Raw genomic sequence first — 11659 nt, forward strand, 5'->3', positions numbered from 1 at the left:
GACAACATATTAATTTTTGAACCCCAATTTCAGAATCATAATTCAGGACACTTTCTCACAATTTAAAATTAACAAACGCATAGCATTTCATATTCTGATGCAATATTTTCCTAGGAGAAAAATGGAATCGAGAGGGAAAAATTATTATACAATTTACGAATTTACTAATGCTCACTATTAATATTCGCTTTTAAGTTAATAAATTTCAGAGTATTTAATTCCAAAATTAATGTCGCCATTTATTTAGTTCAACCGTGTGTAAACTTGCATACACTTTTAGCATGCACCATATTTACATTCTATGCTTTGAAATTAAAAATTATTGCTTGAAGAGTCACGACTTAAGTCTTAAAAGGCAAAAAGTCAGATGACTTGATGAAGTCAATTTTATTATCAATTCCATAAGTATTGAAATGAATTTTTTCAATCAGACGAATTAAATATTGAATACTGTTCGGTGCTCAAAGTATTGAGTTTCTTGGATTGAATTTCTTTTCTTCAACGGTATGTTGTGGATACTTAACTATAATTTAAAATTTCAAATTTACGTTTTTATATTTACATGGTCTATCAAAACCACAAGACAAGATATCGTATTCTTCACAGACAATAGTTTTATTGATGCGTCGTGGTTTCTATACTATTATTCGGTGGAGCCACTTATAGAAGGATTAGTTTCGAATTCTAACCTTAATAGAATGAAGATTTTTGGGGGTGGGGGTGGGGGGGAGATGAATGTGAATTTGTTTCCTAGAATATTTAAATATGTCTGAATTCCAGACAGAAAGTGGAGAAATCCATTGAGAGCATTACTTCTAAAGATTTTTTATATTGATTAGTATAAAGAGTTCCTTTTAAGCGAATGTTATGAAGTGAGACATCACATCCAACTTTCCCAATGTTTCTCGCTTCAAATGATTGGAATCTGAATAGCCATCCGAATGCGAAGGCCTGAAGACTTAATTTCTATAATTGAATCTTCTATATTATGTACACAGATTTCTCCAACATAAAGGCCAAACGCCTCATTGAAGTATGTTCCACCAATTAGAAAATTGATAAGAGTTCGATTTTGTACCCATAATCGTAATTTTTTTTATATTTCTTTCAAATACACTGCAAGTATTGCTTCGATAAGAAATTGGCACAGAAAAACCTCATCAGGATTGTTACAATACAAGTCCTCAATATCAAAGCATCAAATGGTTTATATTTTAACTATAACCTTAATGTAGAAATTCATGCTCAAAAACTATTTACTACTGTTCTTATTGTAATTGAGGATTTTCGGAACAACTTCCTATTATAGAAACACTATTGAATAATCAATCAATTCCTACAATCTTAAGAATTCTGAAGTTGAATACTGAAACACCCAAGTTCATTTGACAGAAATTTACTAAATACTCTCAAAAATGCCTATGATAACTCATTTTTTCAGAAACTGATGCACAAAAGTAATGCTCCGACTTCCTTTAAGATTTCCAAAATATGTCTCTTTGCACAAAAGCCTTCCCAGTGACTTACTCTAAAGAAGAGCCGCTTGACAAGAGGCTGAACCGCCGTACTTTCATTGAAATATTTCGGCCTTTCAGAACTGGAAAAAGATTCCTACACTACTTCACAATGAACTACCCATAACATTTAAAACGATTAACATACTTAAAATTAGACATCTAATAGAAAAAAGAGAATCAGTCATTTCAACTTCTGTATCAAGATCTTTCGCATGCAATTGCGAAAGAAAATTGCAATTTTTTTCTGCTAGCAAGACCAGATTTTTGAAATTTCGTTGAGACTTGGAAAAATCTGCCACAGAAGTCTGATCAAATATTAAAGAGCACTTGCTAAAACAGTCTACAAATGGGATTTAGAGTCAGTCAAGCTCTTCAAGTATTCATTGCACATGCTCATTTAATATCTTTAGAAACATCTTATTTTGGATAACATACTATAAAGATTTCGTAAATAATCCAGAAAATCTTAAAAATATATTTGAAGTCAAAAAATATTACCATGTTAAATTCGATTACTTGGGATCATCCCGGACTGGATTTTCTGAAGAACCAACAATCCTAAGAAGAAATAGCTTTATTTAAACCTTTATATATGCAAGATTGAGAAAAATTAAAGTATTATAAAGTGTAATGAGATTAAGTAATATTTGGTAGATTAAATTTAATCATGTCAACTTATAAGAAAATATTGTGAACGTCAAAAAATTGAACTAGAGATTTTAACGAATCTACGCTTTAAGCCATTCCGCATCTGAAAAACATTTTCGGAATTGTATCTTACTTGAACACTTGCAAACCATATTCGGTGGATGAAATTTGGTATGTGGTCTTTACGCATCTTGTAAATATCGCTAGATTTCTAGAAAATTTGATACGAAAACGAATGAATACGATAACTACAAAGCTTAAAGGGCTAGATAGATAAAATTTGGTATATAGAATTAGCATTTAAGGTGTAGAATACAAAAGGAAAATTTCAAAATAAATCTATTGAGATTTTATCAGTTCTGTACTTTCCTATGGATATAAAAGTGGTAACTCAAAAACGCAGCGCCATAAACGTCGCATTTATAACAAATGTTATTTGTCTATGTAATTTTACTAAATTGAAGTTTTGCTAAATTGTGGCCTCAGTCTAACAAAGATTCTACATTTCTGAATATATGGTTCATCGAAAAAATTCTCCACTTCAAGAGCAAGACGCATACAGGGGTTGAAAATAAAGTTGAGCACCCGTGGAGTTCAATCTCGTCCAAGTTCAACAATTATATGTGAAGGAAGGCAGTGTGACAATTAAGTAGAAAGTATGCGAAAAAATTTCTGCAAGACTCCATCCAGTTGATTCTTATCTGTACACAGTATACAGAGTTAGATACCAAACAGTTATTTCGAATTGCAAATGTCAGTAGGCTGACCAGTTCTTCGAACTCGATAAAATAAATTTTATCATACTAAATGAAAATGCCATTTAACATTAAGCCGTCAACATTTTTATTGGTTAGATATGTACGTAAATTGGATAAACACGACGAAATGACTCCAGAGGGTGATTCTGGGGCTATATCGAAATTTCATATTTTGAGAGCTCTAAAAATTGAAGCGCGGCATGGAGCAGGTGACACGGACTATATAAAGACCACCAGTTTTTTTCCATCCAACAAAAATTGGAATGGCTTTCTCCAAACTCATTTAATAAACGTTATACTTTCGCATAAAACTGAATCTTGGGCAAAATATGCCAATATTTTGCACTGCATTGGTGATTAATAGTTACTGAATATTAATCTTTGGCGTAACTGGCATTTTCTCGTATACGATGTATAGATAAAGTATTGTAATCGTCAAAAAATTCAAACTATATTGACGAGTCTCCACATTTTAGAAGTCGAATTAGATAAACATTTTTGTAATTATATCAGTCCGTCCGTGTTCTTCCAGCCTTAAATCTATATGGCAGAACTGAAAACGCTTTAAGCTAGACGTATGAAAACTTATTCCTCTGAGTAAACTATCCGAAATTGTAGCAAAGTTGACAGTGAAGTCTTATGTCGAGGAGGCATAAAGTTGAAAGCAATTTTTAAAGTAACTGATTGTAAAGTATAAAGTCAATGTGTTCATTACTGGTGCAATCAAAATAATACGATAAATGTTAAAATCAAAGTTCAAATGAACATTACCCGATCTTGGTCAACAGATTCGAACCATTCATCATTTCTGTCTAACATTTAAACAAACTGAAAGAAACCGTTTTAAAATGGTGAAGCAACAAACTAGTTGCCCACAGTTAACTTATCTTCCGCCTCGACCGAAGAGCTTAAACAACTTCGCATATTCCGTCTAAAGTACTTACATGAGGCGAGTAAACAGTAGCCAAATTTGCATTGCAGTTGCTGCCAACCACAAATCACGAAACTTGCAAAAAGGTCGGGTTCGTATCATTTAGTTTACTTGAGACTATGGCGCGGAATTTGAAAAACACAAAGACACCATCAAAATTCGGATCCGAAATAAGTTTCTGTATGGATCTTTTCCAAATGTGTGAAAACAGTTTGTTGGACAAGATTTGTACATTTTAGTCAAATTTCGAACAAAATCCATTCAGTGGATGTCTGTTCGAATTTAAGTTAACGCGGTAATTACAAAGAGAAGGGATTTAAATGGATTAACTTCGGTACACAGATTTAACATCTATGAAATTTTGAGCCAAATCCAATTTGGTTGACAGTTGGTCGATTTACACTTTCAGAAACGTGTTAACTTGACTTAAGTGTTACAAATTCGGCATGTGATTGCAACTACAAGTGTAGACTTTCTTTCAAACGGTAGAAAAAAAATTGCATAAACAAATTCGATTTTCTCTTTGCCTTAACCATGCCACATTTGACGTTCTCTGGAATAACACTTATTGGAAAACATGCGAGAAAACTTCGTGAAACCACTCCCACTGGTTGCTAACTGATTAAAACAAAAATTTGTCAGATATAAATGTAATCTGAAATTAATAGAATTTTGTATGATTTTAAATTGCGTTTATATGCATGTAAAAGTACAGATCGATAAAAGCCAAATTTGGAGAAGAATTTGATTCCAAATTTGAACCGAATCCACATTTTAGATGCTAAACTTGTATCAAACTATACGTTGGCTGCACTTAACTATGCGTTGGTTCTGCAAGTTTTGTATTTACTGCGTTCGTTTTACTCGGATAGCTTCGACTAACTTTCTCCGATTAGATTTTTTTTTCAAAATTTGACAGAACTATTAATTTGATATTAAGTCCCACACCAAATTCATCTGTTTAACTCAAAGCGTTTGAATTTATTTTCACTGAAAAACGGAAATAAATGCCAAAAATGCTATTTGGATTTAAAGATATCAGATAAGATTCGTAAAAAACCCCTAATTGAGTTTTTGCAAATTGCAATACTTTGTATGAGAAAGTAAAGTTTGATGAAATCAGCGTAATGGTTGTGGCTTGAAGATTATCATGACTTTCGTCAGAAAATGAAATAGCGCGAGATTTTTCTCGCCCTATTTTATATTCTATTCATGCTAATTTAATATATCTGCGCTCAATGTACAAAACCGTTTGACCTAGAACTAGTAAACTTGTCAGAAACGTATTTTAGAGGGTGGGAATTTCACTTCGGGAAAAGGTGCAAATTTCAATCAGAAATTTCATTAACTGAAAATGAAGCGAAATATCGGTATCTTTCCTCTATGACTTCCGAAAATATAGCACAAATGGTTTTTGCATCATTTTATTAAAGAAAATCTTAAATTATACCAATGTTAACTTAATTTATAAGTTTCTATTTTTAATGAATTTTATGAAAATATTTTAACTGTTTTCAAACAATTTATTTCACAAAGAAATGAAGTGCGTAGAAAAAAGTAGTTCTAATTATCATGTTGCAATTACGCTGGCAAAATCCCCAGTTAAAAGAATGAGTTAACTCTTTCTGAAATTTTAACCTAAAAATGCGCTTTTTAGCATTTTTAGGTATTACTGTGTATGAAATCGACTGAAATGCGATATTTTCTAAAAACGCAATACGAGAAAAAGTTCTACGATGTTTTAAAATGGTTATCAGTTCGATAATTCAATCTTATTTAAGGCATATATAGCTTAATACATAGGATATCCACATTAATCAGATTAACAGCTGATTTCTACAACTTTATTAGATACATACGCGAATTCGTCTAAGTGAGATATTTTATACAGTTTGAATCAAATATTCCTATAAATTACGTTTACAGATTTTTTATACATTAAGAATTTTTTTTATACGGATCCTATATTCTATAAGCCATTAAATATTAATGTCTCAAGCCTATTTTATTAAAAGTTCCACTCTTTTGCAATTAAAATGCATTAAGTTATGAAAATTTGAATGCCTATTCTGTAAAAAAGCATTGTCTTGATGAAAATGCGGTACTCAGGGCTCTGATTTTCTAAGGCCGATTGTCTAAAATAATGCAATTGTTGATTATCTTAAAATAATGATATTCAAAGCATTATAACTAGATCAGGCTTGATCTCAGAAGACAACCGTTAGACGCAAGATAATTCTACTGACCATGATTCACAGGATCGAAGAATTGTATAACGTAGAATTCATAATTTTCTGAAGTACATTTACTGATTGAAATAACATTTGCCGCATTCAAATCTTTTTGAAGACAAAACTGAATTTGACGAATCAGAAGTTCACTGAATTCTTTCAAATACAGAATTAAAATATTCTGCGATGCATGTAAGCTCACAATACTGAAAGATTCGATTTTCTGTAATTAAAAATGACTGGTTTCAGTAAAAAAAAAGTTAGCATTTATTGAAGTTCTCTTTCATTTCAAATTCAAATCTTACGGCAAATTGGAGACAGCAAATTAGATATTACAATGAACAAAATGTCGTAAGGCTTCTATAATGTGAGCTATGGAACTGTAAATTTGAAGCTTAATATTTTGATTAAACTATGAAGAGAGCAAGGCACATAAATAATTGGATTTTGAGAGTTTTACACCTGGTGACCCAGCTGGTCAACAAAGGCGGCCAATATTAAATGAGCCGCATTCATTTTAAAACTCAATTTATGCATGAAAGAGCACATCACTGCGTGCAATTGAAGTAGTGGAGTGCATGAGCAGTTTCATCGGCATTTGACTAAGATGGCGTAAATTTACTCCTGAATTCATTCGGTTAAAAAGATTTTAGATGGCAACAGATTCATTAACCATTTTGAGCACATTTCGGATTTTAATTAACAGTTTTGAAACATTTCACTTTAATTTTATGAACAAATTGAAAAAAGCTGAAAGACGATTTTAAGTAGAATTTATGACTGAAACAGCCTGTTGCTAATTGGCTAGACTGCTTTAGTTGAGTAAAATTATTGGGAATAGCGGTAAATTTAAGCATCTTACTTTACAATTTATAACTTATTTCAACACTGAAGAATAAAATATATTCTTAAATGTACAAATAACCAGTTGAAGTGGTCATCAAAACACATACTCTAAAAAGGTGTTATTCCAGAGAACATGTTTCATGGCATTGGTGTACAGTTATGAAATTTCAATAAAGAATTTATCGTGTAATCCTAAATTCATAAGAATGTTACGGAGTCCCCATTAATACCTAGCATGCAGTTAATAGTACCCGAAAAACTAATGTGTTTTAGATGCGTTTATCCCAATCGATTGAAATCGGTTTGACCCAAAACCACATTTTATATTATAATATATAACATGTTTACATGCTTTTGAAATTATAGACTGATTGACAGACCGACGTGAACCCCTTGATAGATTTGATTCAAAACTTAATGGACATCTATACTATAGATATTAAGCCTGTACCAAGTTTAGTTTAGCTATATTAATGTCCCGTTTTAAACCAACACTAGTCTATTGAAATATGTACCAGGCTTCATCTGAACTTTCGAAGTTGGTGCTAATTTGTATTTAAACAGCTGGGCAGATTTCTTTAGGACTGATTTTACTTATAATTTGGCAAAAATTTAGAAATCGTATGTAAAAACCGTAGTCCAAATTCACCCGTCTGTCTCAAAGTATTTTTGAAATGTCTATCAGACTAAAAAACTTAGCGTTATTCATAATCGGGGTGGTCAAAATCTCGAATTTGAATTTTTCGACGATTACAGTACTTCATATGTTAGAAAGTAAGAATGAACATAGTCGCAATTAAAAAAAATCAACACTTCTACCAAGCACATGCAGCAAACTCATTTAGTAATATACTTAGTAGGATTTTATTGTCAATAAATAGCATTAGCAATTGAATATATTGTAATTTTAGGAGACGATTTTAAGTAAGCTGCTTAAAATATAACATTCAGCATCTAGGCTTAAAAAGTTGAGAGGAAGTATAAATTGCAAATTCAGAAAATTAACGATATTTCAGTTTACTTACATTTGTAAAAGTCCCTTACAGGCGTAACGCATCTCGGATCCAACATTATCCTTGTTGAATTTGGAATAGCCCCAGCAGATAATTACGGAAGTCAGCCTCCACTGCGTTTTCGATTCGATTCTTGCATAGCAAGTCTTCTAAAATCCCGCCATTTTTTAGAATTTTCTCGACTAACCAAGTATCCAGGCAATAGCAGATGAGATGACAGCTTAAATAAGCTGAAAAGAGCGGAAATACATCAGTGAAACGTGTTTAAACTGCTCACAATTTAAAGATATAGAAAATTACATGATCCTAAGTGATCTCAGTTTATAAAACATGGAGAGTGATTTATTTTGCTAATCAGATGATGCAACTTATTTGGGGCATTTTAATTTCTATGAAAAGGGCATTTGGGTAGTGAAGCGTTTTAGTGATTTGCCTTTTAAATTTATATTTTTACTTAACTGCAGATTAAAAATTAAAAATTCAGTAATTCGATGCACGAGTTACTCATCGTTTGCGAAACTTTTAATAAAGAATTAAAATACATCATACTGGTGTTGAGCTGATGCTAGATAATCAGTTTGAATTTTTTTTTATGTGGAACAAATACTTGACAAAATATACCGAGGCATCTTCAAGAAATTCCCCAATACAGATGTTCACAATTTTAATGCTAGGGCAGGAGGATAACCATTGTTAAGGCCATGACCACCATGAATTTTTATTTCAAGTCCGCATATGACCGTTTTGTACTTCAATATTATAGTGAACCGAGAATGTAAGGATTTTTTGTCGATTGAAATTAAAATTGTTAGAAATTCAATTTTTGTACGAAAATTACATGCCAGATTTCATCTCACTAAAACGTTGAGTTTTTATCACATGCATAAAGACAGATATTCTTACTGACAGTCACCTCATTGACTGATTAGTTTCAAGATTTGGTACAGATAATTTAGATGTAAAAATTGTACCAAATATCAAGCGTCTACCTTTTTATGCTTCATAGCTATTGTGTTGCACTCGGACAGATGTTCTGTGAATGTTTTGGTCCAAAATTTAATCGAGATCTTAAAATTTTGAGCGACGTTTCATTGTTGTAGCTTAATGAGTTTCGATTATGGCCATATACAGGCATCTCTAAAGACAGTTTTCGAGCTCGTGGAGGACTGAAACATGACAATTCATCAACAACTCGAGTTCGAATTTCAGCGATTATAATAAGCCATGAGAAATGGCATGATAAATTAAAACCCATCAAAACGCAAAGCATAACTAATTAGATGATACATAATCCAATCATTCAACTCCTCAGATGAAATTTCATTTAAGATTGAAATTTTTCAGAAACAAAATGCAATGGATAATTGCAACGTTTAATTTTGAAATGTGAACGCCACAAAAAATTTCTGCATAAATAATTGAGCAATCAACAAAGTTAACGGTATTTTTCCCTTGTAACCATACGTTGCATTTTCGACATCAGAGTGGCTCGTTTTGGTCCGTTTATCTTCAAAGATTAACTCTACGCTTGCATATAAAATCTTTGCATTCAACGCATTAGAGAAGCTACTAAGCTCGCATTATAGTTTTAGGCGAATTTTTAAAGTTAAAACAATATAAACATAACAAAAACACACATAAACAATATAAACATAAAACAATTAACATAAACAAGTTAAAACAATATAAACATAAAGTTAAAACAAACAAAGTATAAACGACATTCCAGTTTCAGATGCCCAAAGGATCGCGACTTTCAATTCTCAATGACGAATACAGGCCCTTTTAGGTTGGAGAGTATTGCAGACTAAATACTTATTGATTTGCTGGGAATATTGCTTTCGTTTTATGTTAACTCGTAAATACAACTTAACGCTCATGATTCTCTCCTCAACTGAAGCATGTTCTTAATGAAGCATTCTATGACATCGTTTATTAAATTTCAAATTGAAGCTTCCGAGTATTCTATATCAAATTTCAAGTTATCTTTTAAGGTAATGTAATTGCAGTTTGTTTCAGGATTAGCAGAAGTGTTTTTTCCTGAAGCTTTCAGAAATGGGAGGAAGTCATGCGATTGCTATTTGATGAAACAATACAAATGGTTTAATATCATTACAATTATGTAATGTAAGAAAAGCTAATAGTTATTTTAAAAATTGTCAAAATTCAGAAAAATTGTATGGCAATAAGATTTCCTTACACGATTTTTTAAAAAGACGCAGAAACTAAATTTTTGCTTCGATGTTTCAGGAAATAATGACCCAAGAAAATTCAAGTTTCATTTAGTATGCAATTAAAGTTTCATAAAATCGCTTAGAGATAAACATTTTCATCTTATAAATATACCTGTGCCGAATTTGATAGTTTTAATGGCTGTCCTGTAAACTTCCAGCACAAATACATACACTTCCTTTTTAAGTATAGATTTCAAAGTTCAAGAGAAAACCAGCCGAGATAAAAAAAAAAAGTAACAAATAAACAGTTAGAATTGAAATATACTTTGAGAGATTAGAAGTTTTATTAAAAAATTGGTCGGAATATGTTTGAATTCGATTTTTCAAATTCTCGTAATTCTATGGATTCAGAATTAATAGTGTATATATAAAATGCAGTTAGAAAGTTACTGTTTCGCATTTGCGAACTAAATATTGCACATACTGATCTAGTCATAAAGGTTTTGAACTTAAAGGTTGTGACCCAAATGGACAAGCAAATTGTTTGTCGCGATATGCAGTTGAAACTTTTAATTGATAAATTTCTTATTCGAACTTCAATTAAAAATTCTTCAATAAAAAAATTGTTATAAGCCAATAATTGGAGCTTAATCCACATATTTCGTTTAAATAAAAAGAGTAGAAGAGTAAATGCTCAAAAGACGTTCAAAAAGTGTCGAAAACGAGATTAATTTTCAGAACAATGGTTCACAATTACCAATTTGGCATTCAATAAAATTGCGTAACAAAACTGATACAAACGCGGATACATATTATGCGCTGGCTGAGAATGAATATTCCATAGATAACTAACTACCGAAACTTTAAAAACTAGCGTCAAACCTTATTCACTTTCATTTGCAGCAAAATACTTACAGGGTTATGAAAAAATTGACTTCTCAGAAAAATTAGGTTACAAAAACATGAAAATTTTCAAAACGGCGATGTTCTATAATTATCAGTTTATAACCTAAAGCACAGTACCAGAAAACATCTGCAATACACTAAATATTTACCGAATATAATAAACAACTTGCGATAGAGGCAAGAGAAAAATTACTTTATTCAGATTAACAGGAGTCTGTCTCAATCCTAAGGCAGTTCAGGACTACCTTTTCCGATACAGAAGTGAGATATCACTATACCAAAAATCTTTGCAAATTATAATCTACTTCACTTCAAATCAATGAACTAGAGCATAACTCCTTAAGCTATGGGTCCAGGTTCTAATCATGATTGTTTGAAAACTTTTTATGCTATTAAAATTTCGTCAGCCTTTGCAATATGGATTTTTTTTTTATTTATTAAGTTACGATAAATAACTCCATTTAGTTCTAAGAATTTCATTCCAGTTTTACAAATAAGCACAATAAACTATATTTCTTTCTAAATTATTTTCTTGCAGATCAGTTATTTGTTTTTGTTTTCAATTTCCTTGATTATGAATACACTTGAGAACGCCAATAATATGAGCTCAAATGAGGCTACATTTGTAAAAAGTA

General features: G+C 31.4%; 1 protein-coding gene across 1 annotated transcript in view; it reads right to left on the minus strand.

The window, feature by feature from the left end:
- Positions 1-11144, minus strand: part of LOC129958981 (transmembrane protein 169-like) — a 51557-nt gene extending 40413 nt beyond the window's left edge. Inside the window, exons 1-3 of the mRNA XM_056071746.1 lie at positions 11034-11144; positions 7957-8174; positions 2016-2075 (exon numbers count right to left, since the gene is read on the minus strand). The gene's annotated coding sequence lies outside the window, so the exon portion shown is untranslated. The remainder of the gene's footprint in view (positions 1-2015; positions 2076-7956; positions 8175-11033) is intronic.
- Between the last annotated feature and the right edge of the window lie 515 nt (positions 11145-11659).

The sequence above is a fragment of the Argiope bruennichi genome, chromosome X1 (genome assembly GCF_947563725.1).
Source record: "Argiope bruennichi chromosome X1, qqArgBrue1.1, whole genome shotgun sequence".
Taxonomy (NCBI): Eukaryota; Metazoa; Arthropoda; class Arachnida; order Araneae; family Araneidae; genus Argiope; species Argiope bruennichi.